The sequence below is a fragment of the Vulpes vulpes genome, chromosome X (assembly GCF_048418805.1).
Source record: "Vulpes vulpes isolate BD-2025 chromosome X, VulVul3, whole genome shotgun sequence".
NCBI lineage: Eukaryota > Metazoa > Chordata > Mammalia > Carnivora > Canidae > Vulpes > Vulpes vulpes.
The window spans coordinates 35,451,481-35,477,738 of NC_132796.1; the positions used below are offsets into that span (position 1 = coordinate 35,451,481).

At 45.0% G+C, this 26,258-nt stretch overlaps 1 protein-coding gene across 9 annotated transcripts in view; it reads left to right on the forward strand.

The window, feature by feature from the left end:
* USP9X (ubiquitin specific peptidase 9 X-linked) overlaps window positions 1-26,258 on the forward strand; it is a 482,011-nt gene that overhangs the window by 309,302 nt on the left and 146,451 nt on the right. The window contains exon 1 of one of the 9 annotated variants that reach the window (XM_026012224.2): window positions 24,077-24,854. The exons of 7 other annotated variants lie outside the window; for them this stretch is intronic. The gene's annotated coding sequence lies outside the window, so the exon portion shown is untranslated. Of the gene's footprint in view, window positions 1-24,076; window positions 24,855-26,258 lie in introns of those variants that run through there. One more of the 9 variants, XM_026012222.2, reaches the window with a different exon arrangement.

The window sequence follows — 26,258 nt, forward strand, 5'->3', positions numbered from 1 at the left end:
CATTCCCCAGCATTTCTGGTCTGCCACAGGGTAGCAGAGCCAACTCCAGCAGCTAAGCAGGTTCCAGTGGCAAGAGAAAGCCCTTAGGCAAAGTAATTCAGGCGCTACCAATTGGAAGTTGCGCCAGTGTGCATTAAAGTGATAAGGTGGGGGCGGCTGGACAATTTTGCTATGCAGCCAGATGCCCTTTATAAAACATTAATTTCTAATTACAGAAGCGTTAATTGCCCTTGAAGGACAGTTATTAAGAAAAGGCTGAAATCCTCTCAGTCACCAGCCCCGGTTCTGATTCCTTTCTCTTCTCTCCTGCTGCCCAGAGGCAGCCAGTATTACCGGTTATCATTTACATATGCTTTTCTACATGTATTATTAAAACACACATGGCATTATGTGTGGGTTCAAAAATTTTTTTGCATAGTATATATATATCTTTTTGCATATGATGATACATCGAGCCACCTCTTTCTTTTAAAATGTTTATTTATTTACTTGGTGGGAGGGGCAGAGGGAGAAGCTGACTAGCGGCTGGATCCCAGGACTCTTGAGATCATGACTTGAGGCGAAGGCAGATGCTTAATGGTTTCAGGCACCCAGCGTCCTCATCCTCATCTCATGCTTTTCACCTGCTGCCTAATATTCCTTATTAGGAGAGCATATGCCATTGTTTATTGCACTCTTGCCATATGTTCACTCTTACCCACATTCCATGATTAATCTTCATGTCCCGGCATCTTTCTACCTGTTTAGGAATGTTTTTCTAGAGGGTTTTTTTTTTTTTTGGATTATTTATTTAAAGAGATAGAGAGGCAGAGACACAGGCAGAGGGAGAAGTAGGCTACATGCAGGGAGCCCGACATGGGACTCGATCCCAGGTCTCCAGGATCACACCCCAGGCTGCAGGCAACACTAAACCGCTGCGCCACCAGGGCTGCCCTGTTTCTCTAGAGTTAATACAGAGTACAAGAAATGCTGGGTCTGAGAGAATACATATTTACAACTTGAATTAGGTGTTAAAAATATGTCTTTCAAAAGGAAGTTGCAACTTACAAGCTGTAATACTGTGATTGGTAATAAGAAATATATATTTGGCTTCCCTTTCATTTCTGGCATAGAGCTAAAACCCTTGGAATTTCCTAAGTGATGAGAGCAACAAAGGTGTCTTTTGTTATGTTAATGGTGACATTTGGGCTGTACCTAAGGCTGGGGGCTGGTTGCCAGGGGAACCAAGTAGGAATAAAGGGTTAGAACTTTGAGTCCCACCCCCTGACCTCCCGGGAGGAGAGGGGCTGGAGATTGAATCAATTACCAATGGCCAATGATTAAATCAATCATGACTATGTAATGAAGCCTCCATAAAAACCCCAAAGGACAGAGCTTGCAGGTTGTCAAACACCTGGTTTCAGGCAGAGTGACGGGCTTGGAGAAGGCATGGAAACCCCTCGTCCTTACCCCATACCTTGCCCTGTGCATCTCTTCCATCTAGCTGTTTCTGGGTTATATCCTTTTCTAATACACCGGTGATCTAGTAAGTAAGATGTTTCTCCGAGTTCTGTAAGCCACAATAGCAAATTAATGGAACCCAAGGAGATGGTCGTTGGAACCTCCAATCTGTTGCTGGTTGGTCAGAAGCACAGGTAACAGCCTGGGCTTGTGACTGGCTTCTGAAGTTAGAGTAGGGTGGCTGGGGGTGGAGAAACCGTCTTCTAGGACTGAACTCCTAACGTGGCTAATCTGATACTGACTCCAGGTAGGTGGTATTGGAATTGAGTTGAATTCTTGGACTCTGCTGGTCCCAAAATTGCCTGGTATTGTGTGGAAAGCCCTTCCCCCAACTTTGGATTTGGGTCCAGGAACTCCAAAAAGTTGGTGGTCAGTGAATTGGGACTTGCTAGATGCGTCCTTGGCTCACGGAAGTATGTGGTTTGGGAAGAGAAAGGATGAAGCGGAGGTAGGGGGGGATGAGGAACCTCTTGATTCCTGGGTGATCATGTGGTTACTCCAGGAATGGAGCAGCAACTATGTTGCATTCAGTTATTAAAGATGGACCCAACTCCCAGGTATTTCGAATAAGGAAGTGCATACTAATGAGAAAAAGGCAAAATATTCAATCCTTTGGTCATTGTTGTTATCTGTAATGGCTAAACTAAAAGGGACCGCTCAGTCGGACTTTGGTGCCAGTCCGAACTCCGATTTCAGTGAGTCTGAGCTTTGGCCGTTAGCCTCAAAGCTGCCCCCCTAAGGTAAAAGTCACTGTGGGGGAAGGGCAAAACCAAGGAACTTTTGAAACTAGGGGGATAGAGTGTGAAAGCGTTGTTTTCATTTTGTCTAATCAGTATCCTCAGCTTCCTGAGGAAGCCTTCCTGAGCCGGATTGGGGGAGTAACTGATTGGGGGCGGTGTGTTTGGTCTGAATGCCGCCTGTGGAACAGCAGGTTCGGGTTGAGGCGGGACCCACAGATCGCTCTGGAACACTCGCAGGTGGCTGTATGTGATCCAGACATTCCCCAGGAACAGCCAGCCCGGTGGACTGGATAAAAGCCACCCTAAGCCTTGTTAATCCTTGGAAAGGGGACTGTACTTAACCCCCACATGAATGCCAAGTGCAACACCCCGATGGAGCAGCTGATAAGCTTCCTATGCAAGGCGTGGGGACTGGCTTTATGACAAGCGAGATATTAACCCGCCCAAAAGGCCCATTACTCGGGTCATGGTAAATGCTATGGTTGAGGGGGCCCCTTTCACAGGAGCGCCTCACCGAACCTCATTGCTGCAGAACCAAAAAACAGCTCGGGAAGCCTCCTCGAATTTGCTGCCTCAGCTTCCCCTCAGGGGTCTTACAGATGCTAATAGAAACCTTAGGTTAATTAACAAGCAAATGGAGAAAGTCTAGGGACGTTTCCGAACCAGGTGGAAAATTTTGAAGTTATTAAGAAATATGGTGACTAAAGTGAGTATCGATAGGAGTGAAACAAAGAGGAAAAGAGAAAGGGGACTCGTCCCAGCCAGGTGGAAATTTTTAGATGATTATTAAGACATGGGTGAACTGGTTTTTTTTTTGTTGTTGTTGTTGTTGTTCTGTATATATAAATTGCATAAGGATTTTTTCTTAAAAGAAATAGGATGAATAAAACAGACATTGATGGGGTTAAGACAAAGGTTTTATTTCTTTTTAAGATTTTATTTATTCATGAGAGAGAGAGAGAGAGAGAGAGGCAGAGACACAGGCAGAGGGAGAAGCAGGCTTCACGCAGGGAGCCCGACTCTGGGCTCAATCTGATTGATCCCAGGACCCCAGGATCACGCCTGGGCCAAAGGCAGGCGCCAATCCGCTGAGCCACTCAGGGATCTCTAAGACAAAGGTTTTAATAACAGCACTACCTAAGGTTGATCGGGCCAAATGGACCCGTTACTACCCCAGCATTAAAGGGCCCCAAACAATTTTGCTTTATGTTACTCTGTTTGGGAGAAATTTCACAAGGCGGAAGGCAAAAAGTACAATGAAGTCCCTGACCAGCAACTGCTTGGGCAAGCAGTTAGGCAGATTAATCAAGATAAAGATGGACAAAAGGGCCAGCGTCCCTTGGCTTAAACACCTCACTGGAGATTCAAAGCCTGTATAGCACAAGAGTAGGTAAAATGGTCAGAGAAGTTTCCCTGGACTTCTTCATACAGGAGTCCCATGAACTAGGGTACCAAAACCCATCGGTAAAGCCCTGACTCCTGCTACAATTAGACTGACAGAATGTAAAAATATAGGGTTTGATAGGATTATGAAAGTTGATATACTGAAGCTGGTGTTCTCTGAAGAAATCATGTTAACTTTACCTGAATGTTTTATGGGAATGGATATTAAATGTGGCTGAGGAGCACTTCCTTTGCCTGGTTGTAAAACCATAACCTGTTGATGAAGTCCTGACAGGCTGCAGCTAGGAACGCGAGTCCATGGAATCATGGTAAAAGTTTGTAGGAGAATTTGTACGTTTGAATAGACTTTCTGGGAAGGGCTTGCGTTTCTTTTACCTGATGGTTAAAAGGCAAAATATTAGGGAATGACAAGGGGTGGACATTGTATCTGACAGGGGAATGCTTCCCCTACCTAGTATTGTAACAGAAGGCATGTATGTCTGCCCTTCAAGCAGTATTAACTGGATGTGCTAAATGGGAACCAGTAAGATGCCTGAGCCCACAGCGGAGGGTAGAAGCTGGAATGTTGGTGGAGACCAATTCTGGCAATAGTGCTTTGTAAGAGTGTACACTGGGGTTTATGGCAAGAGCCTGTGAGCGCCTCCCAGTGACCACTACTGGGACTTTGGAGAGGAGAATTTTGAAGGTCATTTATAACCTTGCTATGGGATGTTATTAATTGAAGCTGAAGGGCATACACGATCTTGAAACCTGAAATACCCATAATGTCTAGAATGATGTTCGAGAAACACCTTAACGGGAATAGCAGTGCCTGGGAATGTGAGGAGGAGCTTCCTCACAAGCAGGGAGCCCTTTTCCCCTAGGATGGACTCTGGAACTGTGTGAGGAGCTTGTTGGATTCTCTTGTCACTTGATCAGTGCCCTGTAAATAGCTCTCAACTGATGGACAAAGAGCTGCCTGATCTGTGGATGCAAGTTCCATGGGGAATGGACAACATCTTACTTGGAAGGCTTCCATTCTGAGCAAAAAAGGTAAAAGCCAGTCAGCTCAGTGGTCTGAATTGCATGCTGTTTTGCTCTCAGCGATGGAAGAATTGAACCGTGATAAAAAGCCTGTATGTTTGACTCTTTACTGACTCACGGGCAGTGGCCAGTGGCCTGGGCTTATGGTCAGCAGGAGGGCGGCAGAAACATGGTCTATTAAAGGGATGCCTAAGTAGGGCATAGCCCTCTGGAAATTTGAGGGGTGCATTAAAGTAGAACATGCCAATGCCCATCAGAAGAACTCCCTTCCAGGTTTGGAAGGTGGTTGGAAGAAACTAGCAGATCTCCCCATGTGCTCCCTTGAGGTAACCACCTGGCTGGGGATGAGGGACACTGGGGGTCTGTAGCAAAGCAGAGATGGGCTGGTTCCAGACCTGTTCCTCTGGCACCTTCTGAGGTACAAAATGTCAGTAAGATTTGTTCTGTTAGCAAGGGAGACAGAGACTGCAGATGGCTCTGTGGCAGATTCCCTGGTGGGAAAGGCCTTAACATAGTGGGCAAGTGAGACTTGATACTGGAAGTACTGGGGGCTTCCAGTAGGTCCTGACAGCAGGAGTCACTGACTCTAGATTGGGCTTTGCTTACCCAGTGGGAGGGGCAGATGCTCGAGGGCTGTGAAAGACCCAGAACTGAGGATACTGCACCGCTTTGGACAGTCCATCGGCATTTCTTCAGAGGGAGGAATATACTTTATAGCTGATAATGTCCAACATGGGACAGGGATATCCTCCTGAGTACCAGTTTGATAGAGAATGGATGGGGCAGTTAAATAGTGGTTGTCTTAAAGGGGGGTCAGGGTGGGCAAGGGGGAGAGAAGCACACAAAGGGGGCTAGCTTTCAGGCCTTCATGAGTGTGTTCTCACACTCAGAATGAACATGATGGGGACTACAGGAATGTCCCCCTGCATAGATTCCTCTGTTTTCCCATTGGATCCGGGGAAGAGGGTGTGTGGGAAGGTGCTCATTCTTTTCCACATTGCCTCAACTTTTTTTTTTTTCTTCTTCTCTGCTTGATGCAGTGGTCAAAGGACCCAGGACTACCAGGGCTGGATTCTCAAGCAAGAAACTTGCAACTGTGTATTTTTAACCCTGTGTCAGAATTCCTTTTTTTTTTTTTTTTTAATTTTTGTTTATTTATGATAGTCACACAGAGAGAGAGAGAGAGGCAGAGACACAGGCAGAGGGAGAAGCAGGCTCCATTCACCAGGAGCCCGACGTGGGATTCGATCCCGGGTCTCCAGGATCGTGCCCTGGGCCAAAGGCAGGCGCCAAACCGCTGCGCCACCCAGGGATCCCCTGTGTCAGAATTCCTAAGGTCCCAATGAGGCAGGATGGGTCTTTGCCCCTTCTGGCGAAATTGGGGCTAACAGCGAATTCAGCTCTATTGCCTGGTGGTGCAGATAGCCCACTAACTAGTAACCTTAGCTTATCTGACTAGAACTGAACTGAGCGGGAGGGACTTGCTAGACTAGTTTTGCTGCTTGCAATCTACACCAGCACAGTGGCCAAACCCAATGTTCCTTCAGAGGTGGAAAGGTTTGGATATAAATGGAGGGAAGGAAAATAGTAGCTGAAGGGTAAGGGAATGAATATGTGGGTTATAGAATGAGGGAAATCCATGCATGGGATGTTAGATTGACATGTCCAAAGAGGCTCAGAGCAGGAGATGCTATTATTTCTTAGCTTGAGTATACCAGATGCTTGAGAGGGTGAAGCCATATGTTGCTGAGCCCACTCTTGGTTTTGGAACCTGATGGGATCTACTGGAAGCCTGCAAACCTGAGTGGCCAACCCCCTGGGAGGGGGACTGCTCTTCCTCCATATGATGCTGGACTGGATAGTTATTAATCACTGAATGAGATTCTAGTAATGTGCCATATCTTTTGACTTTTATGATTGTTTTGCTATTAGGGATCCGTGTTCGAAGACCAGGGTGGGCTGTGATACTGTGGTTTATAATAAGAAATATGTGGGCAGCCCAGGTAGCTCAGTGGTTTAGCGCCTCCTTCAGCCCAGGGCCTGATCCTGGAGACCCAGGATCGAGTCCCACGTCAGGCTCCCTGCATGGAGCCTGCTTCTCCCTCTGCCTGTGTCTCTGCCTCTCTCTCTCTGTGTGTGTGTGTCTCTCTCATGAATAAATAAATAAAATCTTAAAAAAAAAAAAAAAGGAATATGTTTGGTCTTGTCCCATTTCTGGCACCAAACTCCTAAAACCTTTGGAATTTCCTCAGCATTGAGAGCCTTAAAGGTGTCTTTTGTTATGTTAATGAGTGACCTGGCCAGCACCTAAGGAAGGGGGCTGGTTGCCTTGGGAACCAACCTTGTGATTAGAAGGTTGGAAATTTCAGTCCCACTCCTCTAATGGGTGGGAGGGGGATTGAATCCATCACTATTGGCCATAGATTTAAACTAAAAGGATTGGGTTCAGAGAATTTCCGGGTTGGTGAGCCTGTGGAGTTGTGGAGAGACTGGTGCTTCTGAAGAGAGAATGGAAGCGCCTCATCCTTTCCCTGGACCTGACCCTATGCATCTCTTCCATCTGGCTGTTCCTGATTTATCTTTTTATAATAAATCAATAATCTAGTAAGTAAAATGTTTCTCTGAGTTCTGTGAGCCACTCTAGCAAATGAACTGAACCCAAGGAGTAGGTCATTGGAACCTAGCCAGTCAGAAGTACAGGTCAACATAGACTTGCTGCTGGTGTTTGAATTGAGTTACCAAGGAGGTGGTCATTGGAACCTCCTATCTACAGCCAGTTGGTCAGAAGCACAAGCAACAACTTGCGTTTGGTGTCTAAAGTGAGGTGTGTGTGTATGGGGTGTGGGACAGTAGCAGCCTTGTAGGACTGAGTCCTTAACCTGTAGAATCTGATACTCTTTCCAGGTAGATAGTGTCAGAATTGTTTGGTGTGGGGGAACGCGGCCCCCCACACATTGGAAATTGTGTTTCAGAACACTTTGAAGACAAGCGTACTAGGAAGGTGCCAGTGCTCTTACTACAGGACTCAGTAGAGTTGCCTTATCCTGCATTTCCCATCTGGCACTGCTCTGGGCTCCCTCAGCAGAAGATAACCTGGGTGAGAGTGCCGTTCACCCTACCACACCACAGAGAGGAAGGCATTTTCTGCACCCTACTCCCTAAGGGGCCACCAAGGTGGAACTACTGTAATCAAGCTGGAGGTACCAATACCCTCAGGGAGTCCTCAGAGTGGCTGCAGTGTCTGATATCCAGCCGAGAGTAGAGTCTCATGGAGACTGTTGGATGGGACTTGTTCCTGGGCACACGGTGACAGCCCTTAGCAACTCCTGGAAATCATTTGGTGCACTTCGTGGAGGCCCTGAGGTCCTTGCATGAGTAGGTGGCAGGGCAGTTAGGTTCTGCCTGGCTTCTGGTGAACCTGGTGCCTGTCGGAGTGGGAGCTTTAGGGAGAAACCTACAGTCTCTCAGCTACCTTCTGTGTGCTTAGGACTCCCATCCCTGATGTCCTTATAAATATGTGAAATCTATAAATGTGAAATACTTCATAAATATCTGAAAAGAAATTTGTTTCAGGGACAAGAAGGAACCAGCAGAGGCCAAGGATCTGAGATGGGAATGTGCTTTATCATGTTCAAGGAATGATAAGGAGCCTGGTTGGCATGGAGAGTGTGAGGGCGGCAAGAAGGAAATGATAGAAGTGAGTTAATGATGGGGACTGGAGACTCCGCTTTCCCAGATCGCTTCTTGCTCAAGGGTTGTTTTACCTAATTTTTTTTAAAAAAGATTTTGTTTATTTGAGAGAGAGAGAGAGAGAGCATGAGCAGGGGAGGGGTAGAGGGAGAGGGTTAGAAGCCGACCTCCATCTGAGGAGAGAGCTTAATGTGGAGCTCAGTCCCAAGACCCTGGGATCATGACCTGAGCTGAAGGCAGACACCCAACAGACTTGAGCCACCCAGGTGCCCCCAAGGGTTGTTTTAAACCTTGCAGCTTTTCCAGGCCAGATCTTGACTTCCTTGGTGATCAGTTCCATCCAAACCTTAGCAGGCCTCTGATCTCTCTGTTTGAGACCTTGCCCACATTCTCTTCCTAGATGTGGTTGTGATGGCTACCTTACTTATTTGCTTCCTTGTTCCTGTACTGCTCCGTTTTGAAACTAGTGGTGTCTCCCTTGATGCTATCTCAAACAGCAGGCTTAGATGAGAAGGATACCACCTCTTCAATTTGATTTGATTTCACTTCAATTTGATTTTCACTTTAGGGCAGAGTCCCGTTTACGGAGTTTTACACAGGGTAGCACTGAACATGCCAAATGACAGACCACCATAGTGCTGTGGAGAAGCCAACTCTAAACTACTGCCGAGCAGTTTTATAGAAAGCCGTGGAAGCTGGTGGCTGGATCCTAGCGGGGTAGTGGGGAAGCTAGAGAGAGTTGCCCTCCCCCTAAACTAGGGAGATGGATAAGAAACAGCCCTCTGGCAGTCTCCCTTGAGTTAGGGGTGGAGAAGCAACACTGTAGCAGCTCCTTGTCCTTAACCCCTTTCTTCCAGGAGGAATCACAGAAGATTCTGCCATGAGTTGGGTGAGACTGTAGATGTTCTGTTTATGTGTCCTACGTGGGGATAGGCAGGGTCACAGTATCATGATGGAGCTGTTCTACACCTTTGTGACACTAAGCCTTTTTCAGTCTTTTATTATTTGGGATACAGAAGCAGTCAGCTTCTGTTTCTTTCTTTTTTTTAAAGAGCAAGAGAGAGCGCAGAGGGAAAGGCAGAGGAAGAGAGAGAATCTCACGCAGACTCCATGTCCAGTGCGAAGCTGGATGTGGGCCTTGATTTCACCACCCTGAGACCAAGACCCGAGCCAATAAAGAGTTGGAGGCTTTTTTTTTTTTTTTTTAATTTTTTTTTAATTTTTTATTTATTTATGATAGTCACAGAGAGAGAGAGAGAGGCAGAGACACAGGCGGAGGGAGAAGCAGGCTCCATGCACCGGGAGCCTGATGTGGGACTCGATCCCGGGTCTCCAGGATCGCGCCCTGGGCCAAAGGCAGGCGCCAAACCGCTGCGCCACCCAGGGATCCCCAAGAGTTGGAGGCTTTTAACTGACTGAGCCACTCAGGCGCCCCCGCAGTCAGCTTTTCTAATCTTGTATCCCCAAATTTCTCATTTTGTTTTTACAACTCAACCAACCAGTTCTTGCCTGAACTTTTTTCTTCCTTGTAACACTTTGCTAAATAGAGCAAGGAACCATCAATACGCACTACTAACATTGCTTTCCTATATCCTTTGCAAAAGCTGGAGGCTCTGGAGACACTTGGCCCTACTTCTTTTTTTTATAGGTAGCATCTGCTGTTTAACAAGACTCTTTCCATCTTTCTATCCTCTGATACCGTTTTCCTCATCGTCTACTGGTTCAAACAGGAAACATTTCTTTATTGCTTATCTTCCCATGCTGTGTGGGTAAACAGGTCATGGGGACAGCCCTCCATGTTGTCATTCAGAAACCCAGGCTGACTAAGGCCTTGCTTTCTTTGACATGGGGCTACTAAGGTCATCCTTAGGAGTAGGGTTTGGAGCCACTTCTGTTATAGCAAGCTGCAAGGGGAGAAAAGCATATAAGAGTATGCTTGGGAGGTTTACACGGACAGGCTGGAAATGGTAATGTGAAATTTGTTCTCACATTCCATATGGCCACACCTACCTGCAAGAGAGGCTGAGGACTGTGTGCCCAGGAAGAAGAGGAAAGTGTGGAGTCGGTGAGCAGCCAGCAGACCTTGCCACACCATGCTGTGGAATAGTTGTATTGGCAGTGCAGGTGCTGAGAAGAGGCTGAGTTCTGGATTTATATAGAAGGTAGAGACCCAGGGTGCTTGGGCGGCTCAGTGGTTGAGTGTCTGCCTTGGGCTCAGGTCATGATCCCAGGGTCCTGGGATCAAGTCCCAAGTGGGGTTCCTTGCTCAGCTTCTCCCTCTTCCTCTACCCTTCCACCTTGGCTTGTGCTTTCTCTTTCAAATAAATAAATAAAATCTTAAAAAAAAAGAAAAGAATTTGTTGACACCAAGGTTTGGGGCCTGAAAAGTTGGGAGAATAGAGTTGCTGTATGTCAAGATGGGAAAGGCCATTGAGAACTATGTTTTAGACATATGATTTTTGAGGATCTGTGAGCATCCACGTGGAGACATTAGGTAGGCAGTTGGAGATGCATGTTTATGGTTCATACAGTTTTTTTTTTTTTAAAGAGTTTACTTATTTATTCATGAGACACACACACACACACACACACACACACACACATAGAGGAAGAGACATAGGCAGAGGGAAAAGCAGGCTCAATGCGGGGAGCCTGATGCGGGACTTGACCCCAGGACTCCAGGATCATGCCCTGGGCCGAAGGCAGGTGCTAAACCACTGAGCCACCCAGGGATCCCCCAGGTTTATGGTTCAAAGGAGTCAGGACTGAATAATAGGGAGCAGCCCTCAGTACATATATGGTATAAAGCTATTAAACAGCACTAAATACAATACTGAATTTCATTCGTTCTTCAAAGCACATTTTTTTTTTTTACATCTTCAGATCTTTGCAATTGGAACAAGTCTTTTTTTTTTTTTTTAAGATTTATTTATTCGAGAGAGAGAGAGAGAGAGAGAGGCAGAGATATAGGCAGAGGGAGAAGCAGGCTCCCCACAGGGAGCCCAATATAGGACTTGGTCCCAGTACTCCAGGATCATGTCCTAAGCAAATACTCAACCGCTGAGCCACCCAGGTGTCCTGAAATTGGAATGAGTCCTCAACACTAAATATAGTCTTCAATTATTATGATTGACTGTTTTCTTTCTTAGTATCATTTAAAATAATGATGTGTCTTACAACTGATGGCACCCCAGATTCAGTGAAACTGTGATGATAATAGTAAAAATGATGATGCTATTGAGCACGTACTAGTGTGCGTCAGACACTGTGCTAAACCACTTCCATGATTATCTTTACATGTAGTTAGAGGAATGTTAAGTGCTCAGATGCTGGGGCATGACTGCATGGATCTTGAATTCTGGCTCTGAGTTTACAAACCATATGACCTTGGCCAAATGCTTACTCTGTTTGTGCCTGAGTTACCTCATCTCTAAAATGGGATGATAATAGTGCCTAACTTACAGGTTTATTATGAGGATTAAAGGAATTAATACCTGTGTAGTTCTTATAACAGTGCTTAACAGGATAACTGGTAAATTGTTAAACATGATTAACAAATTAACATTGTTAAAACTGGCAAATATATGTATGTAAAAATTTATCAAGCATGAAATCTTGCCATTTACAACGACATGGATGGAGCTAGAGAGTATTATGCTAAGCAAAATAAATGTCAGAAAAAGATAAATACCATGATTTCACTCATAGGTGGAATTTAAGAAACAAACGAGTTTGGGACGCCTGAGTGGCTCAGCGGTTGAGCATCTGCCTTTGGCTTAGGGCGTGATCCTGGAGTTCCGGAATCGAGTCCCGCATCAGGCTCCCTGCGTGGAGTCTGCTTCTCCCTCTGCCTGTGTCTCTGCCTCTCTCTGTGTGTTTCTCATAAATAAATAAATGAAATCTTAAAAAGAAAAAAAAAGAAGCAAGTAGTCAATAGTTGCCAGATTAAAAAAGAAAAAAACAACAGACGAGCAAAGAGAAAAAGGCAAACTAAGAAACAGATTCGATGGTTACCAGAGGGGAAGTCGGTGGGGAGATGGGTGACATAGGTGATGGGGATTAAGGAGGGCACTTGTGATGAGCACTGGGTGTTGTATAGAATTGCTGAATCACTATTTTGTACACCTGAGACTATAACACTGTATGTTAACTAACTGGAATTTAAATAAAAACTTAAAAAGAACAATGTTTCAAGCCAAAAAAATTCATCAAGCTATACTCTTTAATGCAATTTACCCACATTACTGTATTATTAGTTTATACCTCAATAAAAGAAGAAAACCCAAACAAAAAAGTTTGTTGAAAAAGATTGTCTTTTTTTATTTATATGTATTTTTATATTTATATGTATTTATATATTTATATATGTATATATGATATTTTATATATATATATATATATTTTTTTTTTTAGGAGTGACTGGGTGGCTTCGTCTGTTAAGTGTCTGCCTTCCGTTCAGGTCATGATCCCAGGGTCCTAGGGTCAAGCCCTGCATGGAGCAGGGAACCTGCTTCTCCCTTTCCCTCTGCCCCTCTCCCAGCTTGTTCTCTCTCAAATAAATAAAATCTAAAGATAAAAACTTAAAGATTTTATATATTTGGGAGAGAAAGTGAGCAAGCGGCTGGAGGAGCAGAGGGAGAAGGACAAGCAGACTCAGCACTGAGTGTGGAGCCTAAACCAAGAGTCGGCCACTCAACCACCTGAACTATCCATGTGTCCCCATTTGCAAGATATTTTAAGTGACAAAATGCAAGGTACAGAAAATAAATAGCATGAATGAATGTTTTTTGAAGTGAATCAATATATATTTTTTTTAGTCTTTTTTTTTTTAAATTTTTTTTTATTATTTATTTATGTAGTCATCCAGAGAGAGACAGAGAGAGAGAGGCAGAGACATAGGCAGAGGGAGAAGCAGGCTCCATGCACCGGGAGCCTGACGTGGGATTCGATTCCGGGTCTCCAGGATCGCGCCCTGGACCAAAGGCAGGCGCCAAACCGCTGCGCCACCCAGGGATCCCTAGTCTTTTTTTTTTTTTAAGATTTATTTATCTATTTATTCAGAGAGGGGGGCGGGCAGAGACACAGGCAGAGGGAGAAGTAGGCTCCATGCAGGCAGCCCCACGTGGGACTCGATCCCGGGTCCCCAGGATCACACCCCGGGCTGCAGGCGGCACTAAACTGCTTCGCCACCGGGGCTGTCCCTGAAGTGAATAAATATTTTAAAAATGGATATGTATTCATATCAACTATTTTTCAAAATAAGTAAAAGAAATAGAATTTTAAAAGATTGGTGGAAAATATATCAAAATTACATTTTAGCCACAATATACCACAATCCATTTTAGCCAATATACCACAATCACATTTTATTTTATTTTATTTTATTTTATTTTTTTAATTTTTATTTATTTATGATAGTCACAGAGAGAGAGAGAGAAGCAGAGATACAGGCAGAGGGAGAAGCAGGCTCCATGCACCGGGAGCCTGACGTGGGATTCGATCCCGGGTCTCCAGGATCGCGCCCTGGGCCAAAGGCAGGTGCCAAACCGCTGCGCCACCCAGGGATCCCCACAATCACATTTTAGCATTATAGGGGTTGTTTTTGTTTCTTAATTTTCCAAACATTCTTAATTTGGTTACATTATTTCTATAAAATTTTTTAAAAGATTTTATTTGAGAAACAGAGGGGCAGAAGCAGGCTTCTTGCTGAGCTCCATCACATTCCCTGGGATCCATCACATTCCCTGGGATCATGACTTGAGCCAAAAGCAGATGCTTAACCAACTGAGCCACCCAGGTGCCCCTATTTCTATCATTTTTTAAAGGAGTATTCATAAGAAAAATCGGGAAGGTAATACACAAAAATGATAGAGATCATTGGTTTTGGTGATAGATGTAAGGAAAATTCCTTCTATTTGCCATTTTGTAATGTTATATTACATATACAATAATGTTTTTTGTGACACATATGCAGGTTTTATTTTGTTTAAGCATCTGGTGTCCATGTTAGGCTTGGAACAGCCTGGTTATACCACCTGTTACACTAGCATTCCTAGTACACATTGAAAAGATACTATAAATCGCTATTTTGGTATACAGTCCTATATTTGTTGAAGGACTTGATAAAGCAGAAAAGATTGGCTGATTTGGAAACAATGTAGTTTTTCTCCAGCCCTCTAGCCAACCAAGTGAACAATGCAGCCACAAACAACACATTTCTGCAAACCGCTACTCGAATTTGAAAACCAAAGAACAGAGCGGGAGCAGGGATGTCCTCTGCATTACCTAGATCAACCCAAGAAGAAGCAAGAGGTCCTGAAAAGAATCCAAAAATAAAAAGAAGGGAGAAACTGATGCTATATAGTTGACAAATCATTTGTATTTTTTCTAAAAAAAAAACATAAATTTTACCTAAAAGAGGCAAAACACAAGAGCTGAGAAAGAATAGCTGTTTCCAGCAAGTCAAAAATGAAATGCTTAGAAGACAAATATAAATGAAAACAAAAAATAGAAACCTCACTAAATGTGATTGAAAGAAAGCCTTTTTGTATTTGTGAAAAGTTTGAATTGCAGAGTATATTTAGAGAAATAGCAATTAATTACATTATGTGTATAAGGTAATTATATGTATTGTAATATATGTAGGAGTGCCTGGGTGGCCCAGTCTGTTACTTGTCTGACTTATGATTTCTGCTCAGGGCATGATCTCATGGGTGGTGGGTTGGAGCCCTGGGTTGGGCTCTTCACTCAGTGAGGGGTCTGCTTGAGATTCTCCCTCTCCCACTGCTCCTGCCCCTACTTGTGCAGGCACACACTCTCTCTCTCTCAAATAAATAAATGTTTAAAAACTGCACTGGTCCCTTTTTACATAGATCACTTTTGATAAATACGGTACTATAAATGTATTTTCTCTTTTCTCTCTCTTTTTTTTTTAAGGTTTTATTTATTTATTCATGAGAGACACAGAGAGAGGCAGAGACACAGTCAGAGGGAGAAGCAGGCTCCCCGCGGGGAGCCTGATGTGGGACTCTATCCCGGGACCACGGGACCAGGCCCTGGGCCGAAGGCAGGCAGTAAACCACCGAGCCACCCGGGCTGCCCTCTTTTCTCTCTTTTTTTTTATTTATGATAGTCACACAGAGAGAGAGAGAGAGAGAGAGAGAGAGAGGCAGAGGCAGAGACACAGGCAGAGGGAGAAGCAGGCTCCATGTACCGGGAGCCCGACGTGGGATTCGATCCCGGGTCTCCAAAGGATTGGGCCAAACCGCTGTGCCACCCAGGGATCCCTCTCTTTTCTCTTTTTAATGATTAGTTTAAAATAACATTTTCTCTAGCTTTCTTGATTGTAAGAATACAGTATATAATACATTAACAAATTATATGTTACTGACAGACTATGTTATCAGTAAGGCTTCTGGTCACCAGTAGGCTATCATTAGTTAAGTCTTTGGGGAGTCAAGTTTTAAAACTTACATCAATTTTTTTTAAAGATTTTATTTATTTATATATTCATGAAAGACACAGAGGGAGAAGCGGGCACCCTGCATGGAGCCCGATGTGGGACTTGATCTCGGGACCCCAGGATCACGCCCTGGGCCGAAGGCAGGCACTAAACTGCTGAGCCACCCAGGGATCCCCTTACATTAATTTTTGACTGTGTTGGGGGTTGATGTCCCCAAACTCTGTTGTTCCAAGGCCAACTGTATATTATATATTACCATATGAATTCTTTGTTAGAAGTCCTGAAGGAAGTGACTCTCAAACTTCAGTAGCCTGTAGTAGTGTCACCCTGGGTTGCTTCTTTAATTTGAACCATTAGCCCTTCTTCCATTGATTCTAGAAAGCTCTGTGTGAAACAGAGCCCTCAAGTCATTCTGTGCTTTCTTCAAATGCCTTAGAGACGCTACCTTAATAGTTAAGAATGATGTAGGAGTTTAGTATTTTAACAAATCTTACTAAAATTTCAGAAGAACTGTATTGAGAGACAAGACTGTAAATAATTATGATTTTGTTTATACTGTTGATTTGACTGATGCCTTTTTAAAAATCCAATGATAGGTCAAGTATAAAACTCAAGACCTGTTCTGTCTGAATACCATTTTCTAACTTAGTAAATTCTTTTTTTTTTTTTTTTTTAAGATTTTATTTATTTATTCATGAGAGACAGAGAGAGGCAGAGTCACAGGCAGAGGGAGAAGCAGGCTTCCTGCAAGAAGCCTGAAGCAGGACGCCATTCTGGCATCACGCCCTGAGCCGAAGGCAGATGCCCAACCGCTGAGCCCCTCTGGCATCCCTAATTTAATAAATTCTAAATTATGTTGTAGTACATGAAGTAGTAGCAAATGAGCATATTTATGAGCTTGCAGTATTGTGATTTATAAGAAATATATATGTTTGGTCATTCAGATGACCAAAATATACTTCTATCGTTAATCTTCATCCAAGTTTCCTGGCTCATAGCTAGCTAGCTCCCAAAATCCTTGGAATTTCCTGAGCAGTAAGAGCAGTAGGAGCATCTTTTTTCATAATATTTGGCCTTTTGTCCATATTTCCTAAAACTTTATTGCTTCAGAGCCATAAAGGTGAAATTGGTGTCTTATTTATAACAAGCCCTCTTTCCACCACAACTGGGTAAATGTTAATGACTTCTGTCATGAACAAGTCTCCAGGTGACTTCTGGAAAGCACCTAGGAATAGGGGCTGGTTGCCAGGAGAACCAACCATATGATTGGAGGGTTAGAACTTTCAGTTACTCCCACACCCTTAATCTCTGGGGAGCAAAGAGGGACTAGAGATTCAATAGATCACCAGTGGTCATTGATTAAGTTAATCCCATCTATATCATAAAGCCTCCTTGAAAACCCAAAAGGGAGAGGCTTCAGAGAGCTTCCAGGTTGGTGAACAAATGGAGATATGAGAGGATGGCACATTTGGATAGAGGCACAAAAATTCCGTGCCTCTTACCCATACCCATCCCTATGCATCTCTTCATCTGGCTGTTCTTGAGTTTTGTCCTTTAAAAAAAAATTTTTTTTTAAAGATTTTATTTATTTATTTATGAAAGACACACAGAGAGAGGCAGAGACACAAGCAGAGGGAGAAACAGGCTCCACGCAGGGAGCCTAATGTGGGACTCAATCCCGGGATTCAGAGATCAGGCCTTGAGCTAAAGGCATACAGACACTCAACTGCTGAGTCATCCAGGCATCCCTCACTCTAGCAAATTAATTGAACCTAGGGCTGGTGTCATGGGAACCTTTGATTTATAGCCATTAGTTCAGAAGCATCAGTAACATCCTGGATTGGCTATAGACATCTGAAGTAGGGTGAGGGGGGCATTCTTGTAGGACCAAGCCCTTATCTGTAACGCAAGGTGGGAGTCATTGGAATCTCCAATCTCCAATCTATAGCTGGTTTGTCAGAAGCATAGGTAACAATCTGGAATTGCAGTTTGGCATCTAAAGTGAAGTGGACTCTTGGTGGGACTTGATCCCTTAACTTGTGGAATGTGATGCTCTTCTCTGGGTGGATAGTGTCAGAATTAAGTTGAATTGTAGGACACCCACCTGGTGTCAGAAACTTAATTGGTGATGGGGGGGGAACCACTTCCCTCCCACACACCTGTTGAAACTGGTGATCAGAATCTTGGAGCTTAAAACTGATTACTTTTTTCTGGCATAAGCAATGATATTAGAGTAGACTTTGGAGAAACTTTAGCAAAAGGAAAAATTAAAAACTTGTGTTACTACAAAATTTCCAGGCTGGCCATGAAGAAATAGGGAGGGTATGCTAAGGCAGAAAGCAAGATGGAACTGAGGTTTTACCAGGCTGCAAGCATGTGGAGAGAATGTAGTAAGAATTTGGCTTGGCGTTTGAATTACGAAATGGTTGGTCTGGGTGACTGCAGTGCAATTTTTATTGTAAAAATGGTTGAGAAAATCAGGTTGACTTTGCCGGTTCACATTTAAATCATGAGGCTTAGATTTTAGCTAGATAAGACCTGGAACATTTGGCACACACAAGACAGAGCTGAGCTATACCACTGTTAAGGAGCTCTTAGTTTGGTAGAACTAGCATTGGGCCATGTCTCAAGTCATGCTGAAGCTACTTGCCTATGCCATAAAAGTAATAGAAGATCCAGGCTTCCAAGGAGGCATAGTTGTCATTCTCCAACTGGGAAAATGTGTATTTCTTAGGCCTAGATGAAGTAAGTAAGACTTGAAGTAAAAATAAAAGGCTCAGATTATTTTGCCCTATGGTAGGTTATATAAAATATAACCTAATAGAAACAGAACCCTTCAAATTTTAAATAAAACCCAGGAGATTCTAAAACTCTAGAATAAAAGGAGTGAAATAATACCCTGAAGTTGATGTACAGGTCCTTGGCTGGGAATAGGTCAGTTTTAGAGAGATTCTCCCACAGTGGGATAGACATTTTTTTTTTTTAAGATTGATTAATCAATTTAGTTTTTTTGAGCGAGAGCACACGTGCGTGAGTCTAGGGAGGGGTGGAGGGAGAGAATCTCAAGCAGACTCCCACTGTGCAAAACCACCTGAGATCATGACCTGACAGAAACCAAGAAACCAAGAGTCAGTCTGTCGCTTAACCCACTGAACCACCCAGACATCCCTTACCATATTTTATATTGAAGATGGTAAGTCATTGTGGACTTTCCTCATTCCATTCAAATCACAAAGCCTTCTCTAGTATACATATTAGCAATTTTATATTTGCTTGGCATTAACCCAGAAGACCTTTTCACAAGTATGAAGCAGTTAATCCCTTGTCTCTAGAACTTTGGAATGTGTGGCCCTGAAAGTATTAAGTGGTATCAATTTAGGAAGGCCTGTCCTTTTTTTTTTTTTTTTTTTTAAGATTTTAAAAATTTATTTATTCATGATAGACATAGAGACTGAGAGAGAGAGGCAGAAACACAGGCAGAGGGAGAAGCAGGCTCCATGCCGGGAGCCCGACGCGGGACTCGATCCCAGGACTCCAGGATCGCGCCCTGGGCCAAAGTCAGGCACTAAACCACTGAGCCACCCAGGGATCCCCCTTTTTTGTTTTAATTGAAATATAGTTGATACACAATGTTAGTTTAGTTTTAGGTGGACAACACAGTAATTGTACAATTCTATAAATTTGCTGTGCTCACCACAAGTATAGCTATAATCTGTTATCATACAACGCTATTGTAATACTGTGGACTGTATTCCCTATGCTGGGCCTTTTATCCCATACTTTTATACTTTCTCATTCCATATCTGGAAAACTGGACCTCCCCCTCCACTTCTTTTTGCCTGTCCCCAACCCCCATCCCTCTAGCAACCACTGGTGTGTTCTCCATATTTATGGGTCTGTTTCTGCTTTGTTTTGGCTTTTAGATTACACATATAAGTGAAATCCTATGGTATTTGTCTTTCTCTGACTTCTTTCACTTTCTGTCTGTTCTTTAAGATAAATGTCCTAGTAAACAATGAGTATACTTAATAAGCATTTCTGGTTGGACAAATAAGAGTGCAGTGGGAGATTTTATGAGGAAATGGAATATGATAAGGCTTTGCTTTACCAAGACAGAACCAGGAAGTAAAAAATTACAGTTTAAAAAAAAAAATTACAGTTTTAAAAACCAAGGGGGGATCCCTGGGTGGCTCAGTGGTTTAGTGCCTGCCTTTGGCCCGGGGCGTGATCCTGGAGACCCGGGGAGTCCCACATCTGGCTCCTTGCATGGAGTCTGCTTCTCCCTCTGCCTGTGTCTCTGCCTGTGTCTCTGCCTCTCTGTCTCTCCCTCTCTGGGACTCATGAATGAATAAATAAAACCTTTAAAAAAAAAAAAAAGGAAAAGAAAAACCAAGGGGCACCTGGGTGGCTCAGTTATTTAAGGGTCACTCTTTCAATTTCTGCTCAAGTCTTGACCTCAAGGTCTTGGGTTCGATCCCCAAGTGGGGCTCCCTGCTGCGGGGAGGAACCTCTTGGAATTCTCTCCCCCTCTCCCCACCCTCATGCAGGCACATGTTCTCTCTCTCAAATAAGTCTTTTTAAAGAAAAAGAGTGAGAAACCAAAATGAAGGAAATGAGAAGGAAGGCCAGGACTGTATGGACTTTAAGGAGCTTGCACTATGGCATTGAGCCTCTTCTTTTAACTCCAAACTGTTCATTGCCTAGCCCATTAACTGAGTGGAAGGTGTCAAAAGTGCGCAGTCCTGTAGGCCACACCCACTCTGGGAGCCAAGGTGCACATGGTAGCTTTGTGCTAGGAAAGAGTGAGCTGCTGGTGAGTTTGACTTGATAGACTAAGTCCCCCTAGAACTGCTGGTGGGAGTGCCATTTATAGGCTAAACCATATGAAACAATTTACCCCCACTTTTTAAAGTTTATGGTAAAATATATATAAAACATGAAAGCAATTGTTTTAACCATTTTTAAGTGTACTGTTCATTGGCTTTGAGCAGCACATTCAGTGTTGTGCAGTTATCAGTTTTCAGCCTCAGAATTTTTTCACCATCCCAAACAGAAACATCTTACCCATTAAACAATTACTTCCCCATTCCCTCCTCCCCCAGCTCCTTGTAACCTCTATTCTGCTTGCTATGAATTAGTCTGTTTATAGGTACCTTATGAGTAGAATCATACAATATGTAACCTTTTGAGTCTGGCTTCTTTCACTTAGCACAGTGTTTTCAAGGTCCATTCATGTTGTAGCATGTCTTGGAATTTCATTCCTTTTGAAGTCTGAATAATATTCCATTGTGTGTATGTACCACATCTGTTTTTCCACTCACCTATTGGACATTTCGATTGTTTCCACATTTTGGCTATTGTGAATAGTGCTGCCATGAACAAGGATGACAAGTATTTCAGTTCCTGCTTTCAGTTGTTGTGGGTACATACTTAGTGGAATTGCTGGTCCATAGGGTGATTTTATGTTTAGATTGTGGGGAGCTGCCAAACTGTTTTCTATAGCAGCTACCGCATTTTACATTCCCAGCAGCAGTTTGCAAGTGTTCCAATTTCTCCACATACTTGCCAGCACTTTCTATTTTCTTAAAAAAAAAAAAAAAATTATAGCCATCCTAATGGGTGGTAAGTGGTATCTCATTGTGGTTTTGATTTGCATTTCCCTCAAGACTAGTGATGTTGAGTTTCTTTTCATGTGCTTATTGCTAAAAAGTCTGCTGGGATTTTGATAGGGATCAGGTTGACTCTGAAGATCAATTTGGGGGGTATTGCTATCTAACAAAATTAAGTCTTCTAATCCTTGAACACGGCCTGTTTTTTTCATTTATTTTGGTCATCTTTAATTTCTTTTAATGATGTTTTGTAGTTTTCATTGTACAAATCTTGCACTTCTTTTGTTAAATTCTTTTGTTAAATTCATTCATTACTATTTTATTATTTTTGATGTAATAGAATTGGTTTCTTTATTTCAGATTGCTAGCATATAAAAATATAACTGATCTATTATTGATCTTATATGTTGCAACTTTGCTAAACTCATTTATTAAGCTCTATTAGTTTTCTGTAGTTTATTTCCCAGGATTTTCTATATCTGCAAAGGGGGATAGAGGTGGCTTAATTGTTCCTTTCTTACCTTTGTGTCTTTCAGTTCTTTCTCTTCCTGTGGTTTGAACCGCAAGTACAATGTTGAATAGAATTGGTGAGAGTGGACATCCTTGTTAACACTGCACTTTTGATAGGGTTAAAAGACAGGTGTTTTTTTAATTACTTATTTATGTATTGATGAGAGACACAGAGAGAGAGAGGCAGAGGCAGAGGGAGAAACAGGCTCCATGCAGGGAGCCCGATGCGGGACTCGACCCCGGGACTCCAGGATCACACCCTGCCTGAGCTGAAGGCAGATGCTTAACTGCCGAGCCACCCAGGCATCCCTAAAAGACAGGTGTTAAACACTTTCCAATCCTGTCTGGTGATCATGGGTAAATGACTTATCCTATTTCTTTATCTAAAATTAGTGATAGCAATATATGTTCTGGCTTACCTCACAGAGTTCTGAGGATTAAGTAAAATCATGTGGCTAACAAACCTACAGTGTACACAGATGGTAGTGTCTGCTCTTTAGAGGCTCATAAGCTAATGGAGAAGAAAAGCCATTCATGGAAATAATTATAAAAACAAGGTAAAATGTGCTATGAATTATTAGGGCTATGAATTTTTTCTTGAATACCTTATTATATAATTTTTGTGGTGAAAACAGTCCAGTAATGTATAGAGAAATGATTTTAAAGATACTAGTAATGTGCTGCCATCCCGAATTAGTTTGGATTCCATTTTAACAACTGTATTACAAATTAACATAATTATAGCATAACTAAGTCTAACTCTTTTCCATACAAAATATAATCTTATTTAACAAGGGTTTGCTACGATTTCAAATTTAGTGTCCAGAAGCATTTTTAAGTCAAAAGGAAATCTGTGGTAAATTTGGAACTGCTTTTCTTTTCTCTCCATTTGGGCACTGAAAGTAGGTTGTATAGAATTGATCTAAGCACACCGTTTATTTGAAATTAGCCTGATAACCTTCATTTTTGGAATATAAACCTGTAGAAAATAGCCCATGACATACATAGTGGATGTCATGGGTTCTTAAGGGTTTTCCTGGTTCTAACACAGAACTGGACTGATGATTTGGCAAAAGAGGCTAATCTTGCTGTTGAAACTGCTTTGTCCCTATGCCTTCCGTGGCATTTTATAATTTTTTCTTTGCTGTTCTAAGAGCTCCTATGGTCAAAGGGCGGTCAAAGTCAATACGGTTGTGAGGAAGCCCAAGTGCTTTCAGGTACTGATGCTACAGGATCATGTGAATTAGTTTCTTAGAGCACCTGCTTCTTAGAGTGGGGGGGAGCTCCCCAATCCGACCATGTTCCCCCCCACCCCGCAATAGATAGCCACACCTTCCCCCTATCGGCGAGGAGCAGGTGGCCAGGCCCTGAAGACCTCGCACTGCTGCCACCCCCAAGTATCCGCCCAGTGGGCCTGGCTGGCTCACCCGCCAAGTGACGCGGGTTAGCTCTGCCCCCACCCCAAACCCCCACGCACTGCGGGTGCGACCGCTCAGCGCGTGGTCTAGAGATCTTGTCTTTCTGCTACCCCTCCCCCCCACAATCCCGGAAAAAGGGGGGGTTGGTGACGTCATCATCCGGGCACTCGCCGGCGGGGCCACGGTTCACAATGGAACAAAAACAAGCGGCCCAAGTCAAACTCTGAGCGACGCAGCTGCGGTTTGCGCGATTAACCCTGTCCTGGCCACACACTCTGCTAGTCCTGAACTCCCAGCTCCTCCTCTGGCGTTTGCCAGATCCTTCCGGACTTCCCTTCCCCCACTTTTCCCTGTCCTCGTGTCACCTCTGCTCTCACATCGTTCTCGATATGAACGGTTTGGAACGCCGTTGCCGGTCGTAGCGCGATCCTGAACGGGCCGGCCGGAAGAAACGGTCCTGCGTGAACAGTCTTTACCGCATTGTGTTCCCCTCCCCCACTCCAGCTCCCCGGGTTCCAAACGTCTCTCGCCTGGCCCGGCTTCCCAGTAGCACGCCCAACTCTCCCTGGCTCTGGGTATAGGAGGGAGCAGCAGGAGCAGCTGAGGGAGGAGGAAGGGAGGGGGGAGGGGGGTGTAGGTAGGAGGGGAAGGGCCTTGAGGGGCGGGGCCTCGAGGGGCGGGGCTTGGCGGGGGCGGGATCCTCGCGGCTTTGGGCGGCGCTGGGGCTAGTGGGAGTCTGCGCCGCCGCGCTGCTGCCTCCACCGCCTCCAGTGCTGCTGCCGCCGCCGCTACCGCCGCCGCCACTGGCCGAGCGGTTTTTTTTTCCTTTTTTTCTTTTTTTCTTTTTTTTTTTTTTTTTTTTGGTTTGCCGGATCCGCCATATTGGCGAGGACGGGCATCCGCGGCTGCGGAAGCTAGTCTCCGCTGCCGCCGGAGCCGCAACCTCTCAGTACCCGGCCCGTCCGGGCCTCAGCCGTGCGGGGCCCCTCCCCGCGTTGCTCCCCTCACAGGCCTCGCGGGAGCCCGCCGCTGCCGCCTCTCTCCCGGGAGGCGGCCGCCCCAGCCCCTGGTGTTCCGGTCGGTGCTGGGAGCAAGGAGCGACCCGCAGCAAAGCGATCAGGCCCAGAGCGGGTAAAGAGGCGGCGACCAGGGGAAGGTGAAGCCGCCGCTGCAGGAGGAGGAGCAGGAGGAGGTGACGCAGGAGAAACGCACCGTCCGGAGCCCGTCTGAGCTCAGCGAGAACCCCGGCCCGAAGGGGGAAGAGGGCCGCCGCCGCCGCCGGCTGAGGAGGAGGAGGCGGGCGCGGCGAGCGGCGAATTCCGGCGCCCCCTGTGTAGCTCCCTGGTCTTCACGCCAGTTGCCTCTCGACCCACTTTGTCGCCAGTCACCCCCGGGCCTGGGATGCACCCAGGGTCGCCCTTGCCCTGGGACTGAGTCTTGCAGCTGCCTGCTGCTTCCGCGTGCCCTGGTTGTGAGGAGAAGACGCCTGTGTCGTGCGGTGAGTAGCTAGCCGCGCCGGGCCAACAGCTGGATGTAAGTGAGGGGAGGAGGCCGAGGGGGGTGTGAGAGCCCAATGTTTCTTCCTTGGCCGGCGGCTGGCCGGGCCGGGGCCTTTCCGGTTCCCCCTCCTCGGCCCCTGGTTGGGCGAGCGCGCACGGCGCGGGTGGGGGCGCGGAGCTGTGTTGTGTGTCGAGCCGGCGTCCCGGGAGCGTGTCTGTGTGTTTTGGACTGTAAGGGAAAATGGCTGACGGCTTCGTCCCTCCCCCTCCTCCCCCTTCCAGTCCTGTTTGGGGCCGAGTAGGAGGATGGAGTCTCCGGGCCCGGCGTGCAGCCCCCGCAGCGGCGCCTGGGGGCCGGGTCGGCGGCGGGGCCTACTCGCCCTCGGCCCTGGGGCTTACAGCCCGACGCTCGGCGAACTCACGGCCGCTCTCCTCCCCAGTCTCGTTCCACTTGACACCAAACGCCATTACTGAGGTGGAGTGATTTGGAGCAGCAGAGCTAGGCCTCGGCTACGCCTGGCTATCAGGCCCGACGACTTGTCCGCCTCCCCCCCACCCTCCCGCGATAACCGGCAGCTTCTCCTCAGCCCTGTGGCCTGGGAGCCTGGGCCCGGTTATCGGCCTCCTACACCTCCTTCGCCCCCCTTCATTTGCTGAAGGCCAAAGCCCCGAAAGATGTTTTGATGCAGAAATCGCCTCCAAGCTAACTTGGACCCACCACCTTTCTATTTTTAACTGTTTCTGAGAAAATATTAGCCTGTGCGAGCTTGTTGATAGGGACCCTTCAGATTCGTGTGGTACGAGGCTTCCGGTTCGGTAAATTGCTTATTTTTCATTCATTGTAAAATATTAGGTTAAGTTACGGAGCAGGTGTATACGTTCTTTTGTAATCTTTGTAGGGACTTCTGTGGCGACTGGAATTTACACGGGAATTTTTTTTTAAGACTTCCAATAGAACTTGCTTAAACTAAGTGTATTTTTTTGAAAGTTCTATAGGAATAACGTTTATTGGAGTTTCCACGGTGCAGTTTACAGGTGTGTGTAATTTCTTCAGATTGTCTTTGAATTTAACTGAGCGAGTTGTAGTTGTAAATATTCGTGCCTTATTTTGAGCCCAGTGAAGGAAATATCTGTAGCCTCTTTTCCCTGGAAACTCATGAGCCTCCTAAATCTACATAACGTTTGTATACCTTCAGTTTTGGGGAAGAATCTGGGCTGGGCTGTATTTATTGATTAGGAAACTTTTCAGCAGGTACTTAACCCTGTCTTGGAGCTCATTATCTCTACTCTTAGTGATTATATAGTAAGGACTCGTTAACCATGACTAGCTTGAACTATGACTAGCTTGGCATTCTTAATCCGTACACTTGAATTTAAAAATAGAGACTGCAAACTCTCCTTTA